General features: G+C 39.1%; 1 long non-coding RNA gene across 1 annotated transcript; it reads right to left on the bottom strand.

Annotated features, from left to right (window-relative positions):
* Positions 1 to 847: 847 nt before the first annotated feature.
* Positions 848 to 20,338, bottom strand: LOC309667806. The gene is made up of 2 exons (XR_014267970.1): positions 4,636 to 20,338; positions 848 to 2,856 (listed from the first exon to the last, which is right to left on the bottom strand). It is a non-coding gene; the product is annotated as an uncharacterized lncRNA (long non-coding RNA).
* Between the last annotated feature and the right edge of the window lie 15 nt (positions 20,339 to 20,353).

Raw genomic sequence — 20,353 nt, 5'->3', positions numbered from 1 at the left:
TTACTTTACGTGTATTTGTATGTCTTTGGTGATGACCTTATCCACAGGTTGAACGTGACTTTAATGTGAGCTTTCAAAGGCACCGATGAAATCACTCCTACCTGCTAGCCAGTGCTAAAAATTCCACTCTTGTTATCTCTTGAAGCTTAAGGTTAAGATGCAAATAACCCCATAAGAGTAACACTCCAAGTTATTGTCATGTTTACCTCAGTGCATAAATTCACAGTCTGTTTTCCTGAGAGCACATTTTAAAAGGGGGAGCACAAGGATCTTGAGTTTCTGAGCAAGAGTGCCCCGCAGAGTGGGTAAGTTACAGAGGGAGAAAAAGGATACATCATGGGGAGGCTCGGGATGTCCAGGTTATTTTCTGCTTCCCATTTCTGTCTTGAACCTGCCTTATTTACTTGTTACTTCTTGCTATTGTAACATTATGAGGTGGTACGTATTTTCATAGTACTTTGATATGTTTGAAAACTTCCTAAATCTATGAATTATAATAAATAGTTTTTTTTTTTAAAGTGAGCAGTGTTAAAACTTTTTTAATGCTACACGGTTTGAAGAATTTACCAAAAAATTTTAGTGCTTGCATCAGTTACAGTGATATTTTAAAATGGCGCTCTCTCCAGAAGCATAAATATGAAATTTGGAATTTTATGTACAAATGAAATTGAAACTCATTCTTCCCCCATACATTTTTGCAGAGGAGGGAAGAAATTACAAGAGGAACTTCAGTGAGCATTTGTTAAATGTGTCATTCTATTTCTTATTAAATTTGAGTTTGATTTTTGAGGTATTTAGACCACTTAAGACAGACACAGAAGATATGTTTTCTCTCTGCCTTTTTAAAAATTCCCTGCAGTTAATGGGATATAGCTAAATTGTTCTCTTGGCTGATCCAACTTTCAAGATCAAAAAACTTTTTCCACTCTCTCTCGAACATTTCTCTTGCCTTGCTTTGAATTAGTTCCCCTGAATAACTTTGGCATGTAAGTGGAAAAAAGTTTGAAAACCATCTCTCTTGTATACTTCTTAAGTGAAGCATATGTAGAAACCAACCATAGACATTAAGAAGCAACCTCTGTTTAGGGTTCAGAAAATCTTAAGTGCATGAACTGTTGAACAGCGTTTTCTATTCTGCAGGACTGGGCTATAGTGATGCTGGTTCTGACAGTTAACTGTGTGAATTTGAATAAATTGAAGAAAAGGAATATTGGGGTTATAGATTATCTTGGCTGTTTTAAATAGTATTTTTTAAAAAGCTCATCAATAGCTTTTTTATAGAAAAAAATAGATCTATATTAATTTAGAACTCATCTCTGTATTCTCCTTGAGAATATGTTGTCGTTTTACCACTTTGCAACTCCTCTTCTCTGCTCCTGGCAAAAGTTTTAAGAAGGAAAAAATAGGTAAACACCCCTCTTGAATTAGTCCATATCAGTATTTTTCTTTTTATTGCCGGGATGAGATTTAATCTGAGAACCATTATTAAAAGTTATATATTTATAGTGAAGTGGTATGATGTCTTGAATTTTCTTCAAAATAGTCTGGGACAAGGGGAAGGAAGTGGATTAAGGGAGTAGATGAAACAAGATTGGCCATGAATTGGAATTGCTGAAGCTGGGTTATGATGGCATGGGGATCCGTTATACTATTCCCTCTCTGTTTGTATATGTTTGAGGTTTCCTATTAATGTTTTTTAAAAGCAAGTAAATCATACACATAATTTTAAACCTGAATTTAATTACAAATGATGCTTGTTTCTTTTATGTCTAAATAAAACTCACACTATTGTATTAGCATTAAATACTATTGAATTCAGCACAGTTGAAACCAACACAAATACTTGATAGAAAAGATTATCATCAGTATATAACCAATTATGTAAAAATTATTATCTTCACTGTTTTAACTGACTTGACAATGAGACTTTTATCATAAGGAATGTGAGTGACTATTAACCAGTTAGGAACTGAGGTCATATATGTTTTAGCACCACAGTGGGGTACTTCTACTAACAAAAGTTCTTTTTTAAAAATATTTATTTATGGCTGTGTTGAGTCTTCGTTACTGTGCATAGGCTTTCTCTAGTCTAGCTCTCTCTTTGTGTTGAGTGGGGGCTACTTTTCGTGGCAGTGCGAGGTACTCTCATTATGGTGGCTTCTCTCATTGTGGAGCATGGGCTCTAGAGCGCTGGCTCAGTAGTTGTGGCGCACGGGCTTAGTTGCTCTCCGGCACGTGGGATCTTCCCGGACCAGGGCTCGAACCTGTGTCCCCTCCATTGGCAGGCGGATTCTTAACCACTGCGCCACCAGGGAAGTCCCACTAACAGAAGTTCTTATTGGTGATCTTTAATGGTATATTTTGTGGGTAGAGGAGACTAAGAGAGAGAGGCAGAATCATAGAATTTTAGAGATGGACAGATTATTAGACACTCCCTGTGTCCAGTGCTTATTCATTGGGCTAGTCAAGCCTACAAGAGACTGACTGGGTCAGTGTAGTCCTGAGGGCCAGGCCAGACCTAAAGCAGCAACCCAAGATATCAGATTAAGACTAGAAGCAAGAGGAGACCTTGTGGTGGATGCTTCCAGCCTTCCATTCTACCTCATGGTTTTTGTTCGTCAGCCAGACTGCTCTATATCTCTGTGTAGAATTCAAAGGCTGCGTTGCTAAAATATTATGATGTACCTTAGGTTAATATGCATAAAATCAAACTTGCATAAATCAAATTTTGTGCAACTCAGGGAGCATCTATAATATAAAAGCTGAAGAGCCTCCATGGGTTTCTAGTTAGTTTTCAAAGCCAAAGATTTTATTAGGCTACTCCTAATATCATAATTATTGTGCCCATGTGACTGCCTTTTTTTTTTTTTCTTTTCTTTTTTTTTTTAACATCTTTATTGAAGTATAATTGCCTTACAATGGTGTGTTAGCTTCTGCTTTATAACAAAGTGAATCAGTTATACATATACAATATGTTCCCATTTCTCTTCCCTCTTGCATCTCCCTCCCTCCCACCCTCCCCATCCCATCCCTCTAGGTGGTCACAAAGCACGGAGCTGATCTCCCTGTGCTATGCGGCTGCTTCCCACTAGCTATCTATTTTACATTTGGTAGTGTATATATGTCCATGACACTCTCTTACCCTGTCACATCTCACCCCACCCCCTCCCCATATCCTCAAGTCCATTCTCTAGTAGGTCTGTGTCTTTATTCCCGTCTTGCCACTAGGTTCTTCATGGCCTTTTTTTTTTTTTTTTCCTTAGATTCCGTATATATGTGTTAGCATACTGTATTTGTTTTTCTCTTTCTGACTTACTTCACTCTGTATGACAGACTCTAACTCCATCCACCTCATTACAAATACCTCCATTTCATTTCTTTTTATGGCTGAGTAATATTCCATTGTATATATGTGCCACATCTTCTTTATCCATTCATCTGTCGATGGACATTTAGATTGCTTCCATGTCCTGGCTATTGTAAATAGAGCTGCAATGAACATTTTGGTACATGACTCTTTTTGACCTATGGTTTTCTCAGGGTATATGCCCAGTAGTGGGATTGCTGGGTCATATGGTAGTTCTATTTGTAGTTTTTTAAGGAACCTCCATACTGTTCTCCATAGTGGCTGTATCAATTTACATTCCCACCAACAGTGCAAGAGTGTTCCCTTTCCTCCACACCCTCTCCAGCATTTATTGTTTCTAGATTTTTTGATGATGGCCATTCTGACCGGTGTGAGATGATATCTCATTGTAGTTTTGATTTGCATTTCTCTAATGATTAATGATGTTGAGCATTCTTTCATGTGTCTGTAGGCCATCTGTATATCTTCTTTGGAGAAATGTCTATTTAGGTCTTCGGCCCATTTTTGGATTGGGTTGTTCGTTTTTTTGTTATTGAGCTGCATGAGCTGCTTGTAAATCTTGGAGATTAATCCTTTGTCAGTTGCTTCATTTGCAAATATTTTCTCCCATTCTGATGGTTGTCTTTTGGTCTTGTTTATGGTTTCCTTTGCTGTGCAAAAGCTTTTAAGTTTCATTAGGTCCCATTTGTTTATTTGTGTTCTTATTTCCATTTCTCTGGGAGCTGGGTCAAAAAGAATCTTGCTGTGATGTATGTCATAGAGTGTTCTGCCTATGTTTTCCTCTAAGAGTTTGATAGTGTCTGGCCTTACACTTAGGTCTTTAATCCATTTTGAGTTTATTTTTGTGCATGGTGTCAGGGAGTGTTCTAATTTCATACTTTTACATGTACCTGTCCAATTTTCCCAGCACCACTTATTGAAGAGGCTGTCTTTTCTCCACTGTATATGCTTGCCTCCTTTATCAAAAATAAGGTGCCCATATGTGTGTGGGTTTATCTCTGGGCTTTCTATCCTGTTCCATTGATCTATATTTCTGTTTTTGTGCCAGTACCAAACTGTCTTGATTACTGAAGCTTTGTAATATAGTCTGAAGTCAGGGAGCCTGATTCCCCCAGCTCCATTTTTCGTTCTCAAGATTGCTTTGGCTATTCGGGGTCTTTTGTGTTTCCATACAAATTGTGAAATTTTTTGTTCTAGTTCTGTGAAAAATGCCAGTGGTAGTTTGATAGGGATTGCATTGAATCTGTAGATTGCTTTGGGTTGACTGCCCTTTTTTAACAGCTGTGTTTTCCTTAGAAGTCTAGGCCTGCAAGACTTAACCTAATTTTGGGAATTCCCTGGTGGTCCAGTGGTCAGAACTTGGTGCTTTCACTGCTGTGGCCCAGATCCCTGGTCGGAGAAATAAGATCCTGCAATCCGCACAGCGCGGCCAAAAAAAGACTTAACATAATTTAGCAGCATCATGGAGTAGGCCATTCTCATTTTACTCTAATTTTCCATGCTTTAGGGCCCTGGCAAGAAACAAAGTTCTGGGAAGGGGCCATGCCACACTGAAACCAGACCTGAAAAGGAGAGGATCTGTACATCAGGTAGTTGTGGGTCACTGACTGGCCTGTGGATTGGCTATCTTGTGCTAATTGTGCACTCCTAATACAGTCAACTAAAGTGGAAATTAAAATGAATGTGAATCAAAGTTTGTGTGAGGATACAGAGCAATGTAGTAGACACCAGACCTACATGCTTGGTAGCAGTAGCCACCATTTATTGAGAGTTTACTGTGTGCCAGGCACTCTATAAAGATCTTTACATATATTTTCTTATTTAACTCTGAAACGATCTCAAAAGGTAATTGTTTCCATTTTACAGATAGGGAAATGAAGATTCAGAGTGACTAAGTAACTTGGCCAGTTATATAGACAGTAAGTAGTTGACCCAGGGTTTGAATCCAGGCTGCCAGACCCTAAAGCATTTTCTTTTAACCACTGTATTATACTTGCATCCTGTAGGTAGACATGGACCAGATCATGAGGTGTCATCATATGTATCCTGTGGGGTAGACATCTGGGATATCTGCTTATCCATGCCCCCTTCTCTGAAAATTGTCTCTGACCTACCTACATTTTTCTTCTGGTTACAGTGTATGGTTGATTCCTGATCCAAGCTGGGCAAATCACACTGGTTCGGGAACATTGGACTCTAAAGATCATGTGACTTGCAAGGCTGAAGACCCTATTTGGGGGCAGCCAGTCCTGTTTATTGTCTACTATGTACCAAGTATTGTTCGAAATACTAGGAAGACAGCAGCCAACTAAACAGACAGGATTTGCATACTGGAAATATTGTAGTGGACAAAGACAAGAATCTTGCCCAGTGGAGCTTGCATTCTAGAGTTTTCTGCAGAGTCACAGGGGAAGAAGCTGGTCTGCATAGAACAGAGGAGGTCATGCAGCTTATAGCAGATTAGATCATTGTTCTCAGTTCTTCACCTCTGTGTATCCATTCTCTTGCCATGGCTTCTTGGTGAATGGAGTATACTTCCCTGTCCTTTGATTTTGAGCTTGGCAAAGTCATTTTGCTTTGGCTAATGGAATGTTAATGAAGTTGATGTAAGCAGTGTCTCAGTATGCCAGTCTTTTTAGAGGCTGAATAGTATTCCACTCTATGTATATGCTACATTTTCTTCATCTGTCAGTGGGCATTTAGGTTGCCTCTGTGTCTTGGCTTTGTGAAGAATGCTGCAATTAACATGAGAGTGAAGATACCTCTTTGAGATCCATATTTCAATTCCTTTGGTTAGATACCCAGAAGTGAGATTGCTGAAGCATAAGTAACTTAGCTAAGAGAATAGTTAATTCATCCCCCACCCCCCAACTCTTCTCCTAAAATAATGATTTTTTTCCATCTTTGTCAGGATAAGACTGATCTGGAGCACAGTAACCCTGATTGACTTGTCCCAATATTACTGAGATGTCACTTTCTGTTTGCAAACAGTGTAAACTCTCTATTTGTGCAGCATTCTGACTAGGTATGACTAGTTTTTATTTTTAAGTTTTCGAGGAACCTCCATACTGTTTTCCACAGTGGCTGCACGAATTTACATTCTCACCAACAGTGTACAAGGGTTCCTTTTTCTCCACATCCTTACTAACCCTTATCTTTTGTTACCAACACTTGTATATGTATAATAGCCACCCTAACTAGTGTGAAGTGATATCTCATTTTGGTTTTGATTTGCATTTCCCTGATGATTAATGATGTTGAGTACCTTTTCATATTCCTGTCGGCCATTTGTACGTCTTCTTTGGAGAAATGTCTATTCAATTCCTTTGTCAAATTTTTAATCAGGTTATTTGTAGGTTTCTTTTGCTAGTGAGTTGCAGGATTTCCCTATTTGAATATTAACTCTTTCTCAGATATATGGTTTGGAAATATTTTTTTCCCATTCCGTAGGTTGCCTTTTCATTTTGTTGATTGTTTCCTTTGCTGTGCAGAAGATTTTTAGTTTGATGTAGTCCCACTTGACTATTTTTGCCTGTGCTCTTGGTGTCATATCTAAGAAATGATTGCCAAGACCACTATCAAGAAGCTTTCCTCCATGTTTTCTTCTCAGAGTTTTTACAGTCTAGGTTTTACATTTATGTTTTTATCCATTTTGAGTTAATTTTTGTGTTTGATGTAAGAGAAAGGTTCATTTTCATTCTTATACACATGGATATCCAGTTTTCCCCAATACCACTTACTGAAGAGACTATCCTTCCCCCACGGTATGTTCTTGGCACCTTTGTCAAAGACTGGTTGTATATGTATGGGTTAATTTCTGGTCTCTCTATTCTGTTCCATTGGTCTATATGTCTGTTTTTAAAACAATCCCACTTATAATAGCATCAAAAAGAATAAAATACTTAGGAATAAGCTTAACTAAGGAGGTGAAAGACTTGTACACTAAAAACTTTTAAAACACTGGCGAAAGAAATTAAGGCAGACACAAATGGAAAGACATCCATGATCATGAATTGTAAGAATTAATATTGTTAAATTGGCCATACTACCCAAAGTAATCTACAGATTCAGTGCAATCCCTATCAAAATCCCAATGATATTTTTTTACAGAAATAGAAAAAAAAATCCTAAAATTTGTATGGAACCATAAAAGACTCCAGCCAAAGCAATTTTGAGCAAAAAGAACAAAGCTGGAGGCATTGCACTTCATGATTTCAAAATATATTACAAAGCTTTTTAGGTTTTCTTGAATGAGATCTGAAAAGTCTCAAAAATCTGAAAATTCTACAACCACATTTATTTTTCACTAGAGATAAATTAAGTGAAATACACCATATTTGATATTTCATTGCAAATGTGATTTGTAGTAGAACATCGAGTACAAATCATATCAACATCTCTAGCTGCAGTCTTACTGTATGCCTCTTGCTGCCTCTAAATACCTTTCCTGTGCAATGGTTTTTTAAATTAACTTTTAAACACCAGCTTCCTGTGTTCCACTGCTAAGGCTACAGCATATATTCATAAAAACATTTCTGCTCACTAGGACGCCTAGTTAATTACATACTGAGCTTGTATCAATACTGGGCTTGTTGACCTGCAGGCTGTTTAGAAGTTGGAGCCTTAGGAGACCATCTGCCAATCTCTGCCATTGGAAGTGCTTTTCTCTATTACTGTAATGAAATCACTAAAATCATTTCCTGTTTCCAGTCCTTGTTCAGATCTTCTATCTATTGTCAATAAGAGGATATTAAAATACTCAGGAAAGTCCACATGTCCTTTTCATCCTAGTCCACAATGTAGCAAGTGTCTTTGTGCTTTAGTATTGGAAATAATAAATAATGACGTCAAGTCTATTGTAATAAAAGAAAGCCTTATTAAACTCTAGCTGCTTTTCCTTTGACATCACGGGATCTGTTTATAATTACTTTTATGGGTTTTCCCCCTTACCATTCAGGGTTTATATGATTACATGAGAAATTGAAGCGTTTTTGGGAACAGTCCCTTGATAGAACTGACAATTTCCTGCTCAGGCCCATTGTGCATGCAAACTCCAACAACAAGATAGTGAGAAGAAAGGAGAAGGAGGCTTTCTGTATCCTGGAGGAGTTTGACTTCCTGAAGTATGGGCTTGCTTCCGCGAAGGAGTGTATGTTGAAAGCAAGGTGTGTGGGTTGGTGGGGAACTTACATTTATCATAGTCCACAGTTCAAGAGAGTGCGTATAAAAGTCACTCAGTCGATGTAGGATCATGTAATTTTGTTTTGAATGGCTCCTACTGACCCCATAACCATTTGAGGAATTTGGCATCTTTGGAAATTAACTCTCCTAGGAACTGTGTTTGGGAAGGCTGGTGGCATTTGTAAACCTATGAGTGTGCTTTTTTCACAATGCAACTGGTGTTACCCAGGAACGAGCAGTCACGTGGCCAGTCAGCAAGCACTTCTACTGGAGCAAACTTATGTCCTTTAACTTCTCCATCACAGAGAAGCCTGTATTCTGTCACCACTGGTAGGAAAAAAAAAAAAAAAAATCTGCTGATGTTGTGGACCCTGGAACAAAGTCCCCAAATTGAATTCTCTAATTTCTTTTTACGTTTGGACAAAGCAGGTACCTGTCCTGTGTGTCCTAAGTAACTTATAGAAGTTACTTTAATTTTTATGATTATAGTATTCAATATTTAAAGCAGTTTGGAGACTTCCTGCTCCAAATGCACCCCTTTGCTTGTTGCCCACATCAAGTGATATCTGAATGGTCTTTAAAAATCCAAATTTCACATTTTTGGATGAGTCTTGAGTGATCTGAAAATCTTAGTAGATTTTTCTCTTTCTTTTCTATTTGGACATGTTTTAATGTGGTTTGGCAATTTCTTTAGGGCAATTGCTGGAAAACACACAGTTTTCCAGAACAACTCACAAAGCACTCAAGGATTATTTTATCTTTTTAGGAAGTTGCCACAGGTCGTGCCCTGAGCACTTAGAGCCCAAAGGAAACCAGGAGGATCATGCTGCAGAAGCCCTTTGGAGGAACGTGCCAGCTGCTCCGTAACCACGAGTTGGCTCTCCTTTGATGGAGAGATTAATAGTTTCCATAATCATATCATCCTGGTTGCTCTGTGCCCAGAGTTTACTCAGACTTGAAAGAAATGGAAATTAATTGAAAAGGAAAAAAAAAAATTCTTCCTCTCTTGCCTCCCCTCCAAACCTCTCATCTGGAAAAGTGATGAGAAAGAGATTCAAGGGTTTGTAGCCAGTGGGAGCTGAGATATTTATTTTCTTTTGCAATTCTGGATATAAAGGACCAGAAGAAAGCAATTGGACGGTGGGGAGGAGGCAGGTATGGGAAGAGAGTCTAATGCCTAATGGCCTAAATAATTCCAAACAGAACAGAAACACTGGGCATTGGAAGCAGGATACACACAGAGGGTTGTCTGTGAAGCCATGAGCATCTGCTCCTGGAAATAAATGCAGAGGGAGCGGAAGGGGTTTTTTTTAGCTGCTGTGATTGTCATCAGATGAATTGGGTTGGTCTAGTGATTTTTAAAAAAATTTTATTTATTTTTTGCTGTGTTGGGTCTTTGTTGCTGCGTGCGGGCTTTTCTCTGGTTGCGGCGAGCGGGGGCTACTCATTGCGGTGGCTTCTCTTGTTGCGGAGCACGGGCTTTAGGTGTCTGGGCTTCAGTAGTTGTGGCACGTGGGCTCAGTGGTTGTGGCGCGCGGGCTCTAGAGCGCGGGCTCTAGAGCGCAGGCTCAGTAGTTGTGGCGCACGGGCTTAGTTGCTCCGCGGCATGTGGGATCTTCCCAGACTAGGGCTCGAACCCGTGTCCCTTGCATTGGCAGGTGGATTCTTAACCACTGCGCCACCAGGGAAGCACTGGTCTAGTGAGTTTTATCTGTGTCTACTTCTACCACAGAGGAGCTGCCGTGAGTTTATTTGCCACATCCTGAGTTTGGGAAATACTTATCTTTGGTTAAAATCTATTTCTTTTCCGGCTCTGAAATTTGAGCTCAATTCTTTTTAGCCTGTACCATCACTGTGGCCCAGTTCTCTCACCCTACGTGCTCATGTTGATTTCTGTTAACATTGCTGTTGAGCCTTGAAGTATTTTAGTGGCAGAGGATTTAGTCTTCTGTGAGAGAAAATGGATGTTCATAAAACACAGGTCTCTTGTCACATCTTTAATCAGGGATAAACATCCAGTATATGATCAATAAGTGCTTTGTTGGAGTTTACTGAACCAGTAAGAGAGAAACTGAATTGTGGATGAACACTTCTCATTCATTCATGCCCTGGTATGTTGTAATGTGTTGAACTTGCCATGTGTTAAGCACTGTGCTCAGTGGGACTAAAAAGTTGACAATTCAAGACAGGAGGAAAACAGAGCTAGTTAACAGACGTTTACTCCATTAATTTCCAGAAGTCAGAGTCCATGTCACTTCTCCTGAAATGATATACTTTCACTTCTCCAAGTTACATGCTAGGCAGAGATTTGGGGCTCTCTTGAGACTTACATAACTATAAGAGATATATAGGTCCCTTTGTGGGTAGATAGCTCCTTGCAGTTAAATGCAGGCCCAACAGCAAGCTCCCTTCCACTGTTGCCCCTCCTCCATGACAATTAAGGACATCAGATAAATGCTTGCCCCCACTCTTCTTATGGGACCTTGTAAGGAAAGCACCTCCCGCCGAGGGCTTGGCTACATCCCACCTGCAGAGGGAGGCTCTGAGAGCAAGTGGAGATGCCAGCAGGCCTGCTGTAGCAGAACATGGTGATGCCACAGCAGAGGCTGGAGGGAGGGGAGGCCCTGGTCCAGGGGGCTGGAGGAATGATGTGTATGTAGGAGGCTCAAGGGTTTGTTGCCAGTGGGAGCTGAGATGAGGCCTAGTCACTCAGGGAGCACTATGGAGCCTGACCCAAGCCCAAAGAGACAAAATCCTGAATTTACAGAAGCTGTAAGACACAACCTCAAATGATGGTGAAGCACAAGCACTCCGGAAGCTAAGAGGTCAGAGTTGGAAAGAACGTAATCTTCACATCCACCATGAGGTCTCAGCTACACCCCTCCTCTCCATACCTGGACAACATCTTAGGAGGCAGCTTGTAAGACACCCAGCCTTTTAAATTTTTTTTTAGTGAAAGATTGCACGGTCTTGAAGGGCCTATTTAAATTATTGGACCAGAGTGAATTTAGACGGAATTGGATGTTTGGTTTTTTAATTTTCCTGCTACTAACAGATGGGGATCCAGAGAAATATCGTATTTGTTATGGTAACAAAATGAAGTTGTTACTTTTTCTCTCCGCATCTGAGTAACAGTGTGAGTTGAATTTTTTTTTTAAGGTCAAATATAATTTTAGTTAAACCTGAATTTTTTATAAGATACCTTCTTTTTTTTGAATTTTATTTATTTTTTTATACAGCAGTTTCTTATTAGTTATCTATTTTATACATATTAGTGTATATATGTCAATCCTAATCTCCCAGTTCATCCCACAGTGTGAGTTGAATTTTGAGACCCTGTAACATGGGGAAAGAGTCAGAGGAGATGAAGTTGCCAAAGTTTTAGCAGAAAGTGAGAATCCTTACAGATTCCTTTTGGAATTTCTATAGTCAGATATACTCAGTATTTCTCCACATAGATTCATTTCCAAGAAAACAAAGAGGAGGACAATAGATGAAAAAGATATTTCATTACATTTCAGGAGGCTTGCTGGCTGACATCTTTTGTATCTAGAATCCATAGGGACCACCTAATATGTATGGTGGAGCCATGAAGGATCTTTATCTTGGGGTTAAAACCAGTGTTCCTTTAAAAGCTGACACATCTAAAGGAAAAGAAAAACTGGAGAATTCCAGATCTAGTGTACAACCAGTCTCCTCTGTGAAACAGGAGAGACTGCCTGAGTAGTGTTCATTGATACATTCAGCAAGCATTTAGTGATCGCCAGCTACATGCCAGGTACAATGCCAAGTGCTGGGGATACAGTGCTTGGAATGTGGCAATTGTTCCACAAATGTTAAATAAATGAATGAAAACTATGCTCCATTTCCAGAGGCAGGCTTACCTGAAGCTAATAAAGCTTAAACTTAAAGCAGTGGTTCCCAAACTTTGATGCACATAGGAATCGCCTAGGGATCTTTAAATCTTTAAAAAAAGTACTGATGCCCGGCTCTCACCTCCAGACATTCCGATTGGTATGGGGTGCAAACTGGGCATCAGGATTTTTAAAGCTCCCCAAGTGGTTCTCATGTACAGCAAAGTTTGGGGACCACTGGTTTAAGGACCCCTCACTTGCTTAGGCCTCTTCCAAGACTGTTGTATTGATTGGATTTCATGGTTAGCACAGAGTCTGTGACTTCATAGCATTTCCAGTGCAAGGCCTTTTCAAGCAACACACTGGTCTTTTTACTGTGTCCCTGGAATTCTGTATGTCACCATCCCCCCTACCTTTCTTGGAGGAGTTGCCTGGTGACACTTATGAAGCTGATTTAAAGCTCTACAAACTTTATTCAATGACTTTATTACAGAGGCAAACAATAACCATGTCTGCTGCACATGTGGGCCAGTTGGCAGAGAGGAGGGCCACGTGTGGAACTTCCTCTTCTTTGCCTTTGTCCAGATGCACACCTGGGAGTGTACCTCCATGACTCTCAATAGGGTGAGCACGACCACAGTCTGTAGAGGAAGAAGTGGAGCAGCTCGCTGTGCAGGAGCTGATGAGAGGCTCTCAGTGGTGTTTTGAAGTGGCTTTGAACTTGCTAAGTGGCTGTGTGACCTGTATTTACCTATATCATCCACGGAGTACAAAGGCTGCTTGGGGTTCTCTGATGCTTCCTTTTCCTGGCCATGCTTTGGTGTGAGTCCTCTTGGCCGCTTCTGTGTATCAAACACCTACTTAGCAGGTCACATCCAAGTTATTAATGCATCTGATTATCAGTGGCTTTGTTGCCCTCTGAGGAAAATGTTATGTAACACATAAACCAGAGCCCCCGGTGATGACTAAAGGCAGATTAAGGGCATGGCTGCTCCTCTCTCTGTAGGGAAGGACTGGGACTTTTTGGATTAACTTCTGCCGTAATAGAGTCTATAAAGTCTTCTAATATCTGACACCTAAGAAAATGTGCCCCCAACTAACCTCTTCTGGGGTGGGGTCTGGGGTATTAATGCCATGTAGATAGAATTTTTCTATCTCTCCTTTCTGACCCTGTGGAACTCCAGGAGTGGCATTCCTTGTCTGTCTGAATGGTATACCTTCCTCTCTTGACTCTTCCAAGTGGTCACTTATAGAGTCTTTCAGAATCTTCCTGATGACTGTGAAAGCTTGGCCACACTATCTTGAGCTCAGTTGGAGAAACAAAGGAGAAGGGACGTTAATCATCAAGTTTGCTCATTTTCCCTGTTGCAGACTCAGTGATACCCTTTCATAGATGCTTCAGAGGTCATTAATTAGACAAATGGTACTGGCTTTGCTTTCTGTAGCCCCAGCAAATACTATTTGACTTGTAGGAGGAATGACTAGTTGCATTGAATGAGAGGGGTGATAATGCCTGTTTAAACAGTACAAAGCAAACATTAAGACGGCAGACACTGGGGGAAACCAAGTGTGCCCAGGCAATGGGCCCTGTTTCTTCAAGCACAGTTGTTTCTCATGCTGTAAGACAGTCTCTCTCGTCCTAAAAATCTGAATAGCCAGCACTTCCTAATAGTGGCATTTTCTCACACTGTTTGCTTTATTAACTTGAGCAGGAATGCTGTATTGCAGAACTCCAGGGAGCACCATTCGCATTGTCTCTTGTAAATCATGTTCCCTGGATTTAGAATGTCTTGGGTCCTTCAGATGGTATTGGGTGCTTTCATAATTACTTCTCAATAATGGACTAGGAGGTTTCCATATGACTCAGAGCCCAAAGTCAAAGAAGTCTAGAAACCTGAAGAAACTAAAAACAGGTATAAATCCTTTGGGTTCCTTAGTCCATTTTTTTTTTTTTTTTGAAATTTTGTGGTACATGGAGGTGAAAAATTCTCTGGGTTAAGTGAGGTCTTGGATTCTGGCCCCCCTCTGTCACTGCCTGTGTGACTTCAGGCAAGTTATAATGCACAGCAAGTAGAAGGCTTTGTCATGACCGATACTAACTGGGCTTGTTTTGCTCAATGTGTTTGAAATGACCACAAGCCAGTGTTTTTTGGAGTAATGTGTTGAAGCAAAGATGTTCAAATGATAAACAGAGTTGCAATTGTAAGTTGTTTTTTTTAAATTTTTATTTATTTATTTATTTATTTATGGCTGTGTTGGGTCTTTGTTGCTGCACGTGGGCTTTCTCTAGTTGCAGCGAGCGGGGCCTACTCTTCGTTGTGGTGTGCAGGCTTTTCATTGCGGTGGCTTCTCTTGTTGCGGAGCTCGGGCTCTAGGCGCACGTACTTCAAGGCTTCAGTAGTTGTGGCTCACGGGCTCTAGAGCACAGGCTCAGTAGTTGTGGCGCACGGGCTTAGTTGCTCCACGGCATGTGGGATCTTCCCGGCTCAGGGCGCGAACCCGTGTCCCCTGCATTGGCAGATGGATTCTTAACCATTGCGCCACCAGGGAAGCCCCAATTGTAATTTTTAAAAGTGGAATTGAGAATTGAAGCAGATTTGAAATGAAACTTGTGTAAAGCTGTGTGTAAACAGACTCTTACATGTGAGTCATTTGGATGTTATCAGAGATGAGTGAAGGCACCATGTTGTAAAGATTAATGTGTTTTTGGAGGGAGATTTAGTAGATTTAGATCTTGAGGACTCAGGATATTACATGTGACCTGATCTCTCTCCTCATCCCTTTGCATCATCAAATTAATTCCATTTGAAAATGGGTAGAACCCCATATGGCTTCTAACATCTGAGGTCTTACTGCACAAAAAAGAGAAAGTCCTCCGTATATTCCATACAGTACACACCCACATTTGATATATTATTTAATGACTCAAAACTAAAAATTCAACATGACTTTGGCTATCTTAGAAGTGTGGCATCTTGGGACTACAACTTTTAAAAAATAATTGTGCAGATCACGAATGCTATTGTTACTTTTCAAACTTTGATAAGGTATTTGTATTAAGGTTTTAGGGTTAAGACATGTATTAAAATAAATGTTCCTGTCTGTGGTGATATTCTAGTTTATATTGAAGAGCCATAAGGAAGGGAAGAAGAAGGAAACTTCCAATTATTGAGTGCTTAGTGTGTGCTAGGACCTGATCTGGGGAATTTACATACATAGTCTTATTAATACAACAGTCTCACAAGGGAGATAATATCATCTCTGTTTTCTGGATGAAGAAAGGTTCAGAGAGGTTGAGAAATTTTTTGATGATCACAGAGATAGTAAGTGGAGGAATTGGAATTTGAATCGAAATTTGTCTGACTATAAAGCCCATTTTCTTACCTAAAAATTCTTCCTTTCCTACATCTATCATATTGAACATTGAACTGCCATCATGTGAAATGCTGTATCAGTTTTACTTATTTTTCCCAAGGAGACACATGAAATGACAAAGACAGCAAGTCTCCAGAATTGGAACACTTTCCCTTGTGTGAGTATTCTGAAAGTATAATACCCATGCAGTCTTTCTGGAAAAAAAAAAAAGTCAAGGATATACTTCAAGAAGATAAAAAATGAATTCATGGTAACATAGCCTTTGGTTTAATAAAAAAAAAAGGGGCAAGCTTTGGGTATGGCTGGTTCCAGACATTCAAACCAAGTCATTAGTCCTAGTTTCTCTTCATGTTTCAGTAGTAGTCTTCTTCATGTTGGTGTCATTCTCCACTGGCTAACTTCCATTAACTCCAGGCTTTTATCCTCCAAGGTTAAAGATAAGAAATAGAATCTTCTTCTAAATTAGAAACAAGTCTTAGGCCTGATTCTCATTGGCTCTTATTGACCATCACTGAACCGATTAATCTGGCTAACGGCTTACAGTGCTCTGATCAGCTGTTTAGAGTCATGTGGCTACCCTAGGACTGGGTAGGGAGCAGGTAGAATGAGGTCCACCCAAAGCAAATAGACTGAGACTGGGAGAGCTGTGGGTCTCCAGAGGAAAACCGGGGTTCAATTAATGGAAGAAGAAGAAATAGATGCAAAGCATAAAAACAGTAATATCCTCTACAATCAATGAACCAATAAATCAGCAAATGTGTCAGTTAAGATCAAATAATCACCGGGACTTCCCTGGTGGTCCAGTGCTTGGGACTCTGTTCTTCCACTGCAGGGGCACAGGTTCGATCCCTGGTTGGGAAACTAGGATCCTGCAGCGTGCTGCGTGGTGCAGCCAAAAAAAAAAAAAAAAATCTCAAACAATCAGTGATAAAGTTAATGGGGCATTTGATGCAATTGTTAAATGTTAATGTACTAACAACTTGTGAATAAAATTCCAGATGATTTCAACACATAGTTGAAGCTCAGTAAAGAATTGTTGAACGAATGAATGAGACATTAGGAGGTTCAGGGTGGAGTGGGCAGAGTAAAACAGAAGTAAGAGCATTCCAAGTGCCTTGTCTTATTAAAGAGAAAGGTTATAGATACTGACTAATCTTGGTGTTGTTAGGATTATATACATTTAAGTATGTCAAGCATTCAAAGATGGTTACTATTGAAATAAAAAAAAGATGTGGAATTGCTAAACCACTAGTTTAAAAAAAAAAGGATCAAAGAAAATTTGATCTATCCAGCAAAATCAGGTTAGGAAAGAAAAATAAATATACATTTTAGGACTAAATATACCCATGATATGAATGAGTTAAATCCCATTATTAAAAGATAAAGATTTTTCTCAGAGACAAAATCAAGTTTTATGTTGTTTATGAGAGACAAACCTAAAACAAACAACACTCAGTAAAGGGGTGGATAAAGATAAACTAGGTAAGTGATAAAATAGAAAGCAGGAATTGAAAAACTAAGAATAAAATTAACAGCAAAAAAAAGAGATACTTGGACTATTTTATAAACTATAAGTGACACAATTAATAAGATGTAACAATTATAAACTTTAGAATACCAAATAGAGGGAAAAAAATATAATGCAAATTTTGTTAGAAATACAAGGAGAATTTTTTTATTGTAGGAAACTTAAACTTACCTCTCAGAAATGGACAAACCAAGTTAGAAAAAAAATCAAAGTAAATTAAAAGTAAAGACATAGAGAATGTGAATAACAATATTTTTAAATGTTGATTTTATATATTTTAATTATTTATCAAATCTATGTGCCAGGCATTATTCTAAATACTTTATAAGTATGAACTCATTTAATCCTTATAACAGTCCTCTGGGACAGGCATGTTACTATCTTCATTTTACAGATGGGAAAACCAAGTCATGGAAAATGTAAGTAACTTGCCTCGGGTCACACAGCTGAGTAAATGGCAAGACTGTGTATGGCTCAACAGTCCAGCTTTTAACTCCTATGCTCTGAATGCACACATATATAAACCCTTGTACTCTAAAGTAAAGAATATTTGGGGGACTTCCCTGGTGGTGCAGTGGTTAAGAATCTGCCTGCCAACTCGGGTCACGGGTTTGAGCCCTGGTCCTGGAAGATCCCACATGCTGTGGAGCAACTAAGCCCATGTGCCACAACTACTGAGCCTCCACTCTAGAGCCCGTGAGCCACAACTACTGAAGCCTGCACGCCTAGAGCCTGTGCTCCGCAACAAGAGAAGCCACCGCAGTGAGAAGCCCACGCACCGCTAGGAAGAGTAGCCCCTGCTCACCACAACTAGAGAAAGCCTGCGCTCGGCAACGAAGACCCAATGCAGCCAAAGATAAATTAAAAAAAAAAAAAAAAAAGTATTTAGGCTCTCCATATTTCGTTCTTATCTTCTCCCTGGACTTAACAGAAGACTAGACTTCAAAGCTCTCTTGTTGTAAGGAGGAGCAATGTGATTAGTTATAGCCAATGAAATGAGAACAGCGATGACAAGTATCAATTCTGGGCCAAAGCATTTAAGAGCTGACATACCACTATGACATTCTTCCTTCTCTTTGTGTGACAGCCATAGCTTGAGGTGGCAGAGCCACGGGATGAAGTTGCTCAAATCCCTGAGTGACCACACAGAGAACCATAGGCAGAGGAGCTTCCCTGGAGTCACCCAATACATGCTGGACTTAGAGTGAGAGAGACGTAAACTTTTATTGTGTTAACATAATAAAGGGATTCATTACTGTAGGATTGCTTACTCTGCCCTGATATTACATACCCCCAAATGAAGTATTCACATTCTCTTCAAATTTAATATAACATCCATAACAATAGATAATGTGATGAGCCACAGACATCCTAATAAATTTCCATAAGTAGAAATCATACAGACACATTTTTTGACTCAGGAGCAATAAAGAAAAAAATTTAGAACGGAGGAAAACCAGAAGAACATAACCACATGGAAACTGAAAAAAATTTTTTCTAGGAAAAGACTCAAAACTAAACCCAGAAAGAGGCAGAAAACCTTAAAAAACTAATATTCACATTGAAAATGTAATAAAAGAACTACGCCATCTCTACCTCAAGGCAACAGAAAATGGTGGGAAATTTCTGAATTATTTCTACAGAGAGAACAAAACTGGATAAGAACAGTCACACACACACAAAAGGAAACTATAGGCCAATCTTATTTATTAATATGGATGCAAAAATTCTAAACAAAATGCCAGCAAGTAAAATTCAGCACCATATTAAAAGATATATAAAAATATATATTTTAAAAACCTATCATGATCAAGGTGAGTTTATCCCATGGATGCAAGGATAATTTAACATTAGGAAATATTTTCATGTAATTCATTACATTAATGGACCAAAAAAAGAAGAGCTATGATCATTTCAGTAAATGCCAACAATTCACTTGATAAAATTTTACATCTGTTTCTAAGAAAAACCCCTTTGTAGTCTGAAATAAAAGAAAATTTCATTAACATAATACCTATAGCAGATACGATTCTTAATTGAAACATTAGAAACATTCCCATTAAAGTCTGGAACAAAACAGGATGTTATTATTGAAAATTGTTCTGACAGCCCTACTAATAGAATGGGATGAAAAACAAATAGGTATAAGGTTTAAATATTAAAAAGAAAAGCTCAAAATGTTATTTTTTCATAATTTCTTTTGTTTTTCATCAGTCTTTTTCTTGTCAAGTAGCACACAGAAGCAGAAAACAGAATCTTATTGAATTTTTAAAAAGCAAATAATCCTGTTTCCATCACCCAGCTCAAGAAGTAGAACTTTTGTCAGTCGACCAGATGCCCCTCTATATGCCCTCCAAACCACTGTACTGACTTTTATGACGATCACTTACTTAAAATGTGCTATAATTTTTTTCAGGTTCCCTTTCAATGGATATGATTCTATACCTAAGAAGTCAAGAGACTCACCTGACTGACCTATTAGAATTAATGAGATCAGCGGGATGGACTTTGCTCCTACAATTACCTTCTCACTTTCCTCATTCATCCATTTCTTCTGCCCTGTTGGATCATTCTTCCTCTAGTATCTCCTGTTTAAAAAACAAAAAAAATCCCTCCCTTTACCTCACATTCCCCTCCAGCTGCTACCACATTTTTATGCTCCTCTCTACAACAAAACTCCTGAAAGAGCTGACATCATTTCTGTGGCCTAATATCACCTCTGCACATGTAAACTGGATTCCCTCTGCCCCACATCACTGACATTACTCTTGTCAAGGATTCCAATGACTTCCCTGTTGCTGAATCCAATGGTGACACTTCTATCCTCAACTCAGAGTAGCATTAAAGGCAATTGAAGGTCTTTTTTTAAAAAAATTTTATTGGAGTATAGTTGATTTACAATGTTGTGTTAGTTTCGGGTGTACAGCAAAGTGAATCAGTTATACATAGACATATATCCACTCTTTTTTTTTTTTTCAAAGGAGTGACCCAGAACTTGCACCCTATGCTTTCTTTTTTTTAAAATTTATATATATATATATATATATA

The sequence above is a fragment of the Balaenoptera physalus genome (genome assembly GCF_965194825.1).
Source record: "Balaenoptera physalus genome assembly, chromosome: 10".
In the NCBI taxonomy this organism is placed as follows: domain Eukaryota; kingdom Metazoa; phylum Chordata; class Mammalia; order Artiodactyla; family Balaenopteridae; genus Balaenoptera; species Balaenoptera physalus.
The sequence above is the reverse complement of the archived record's forward strand: the minus strand, read 5'-3'. Positions and strand labels throughout refer to the sequence as shown.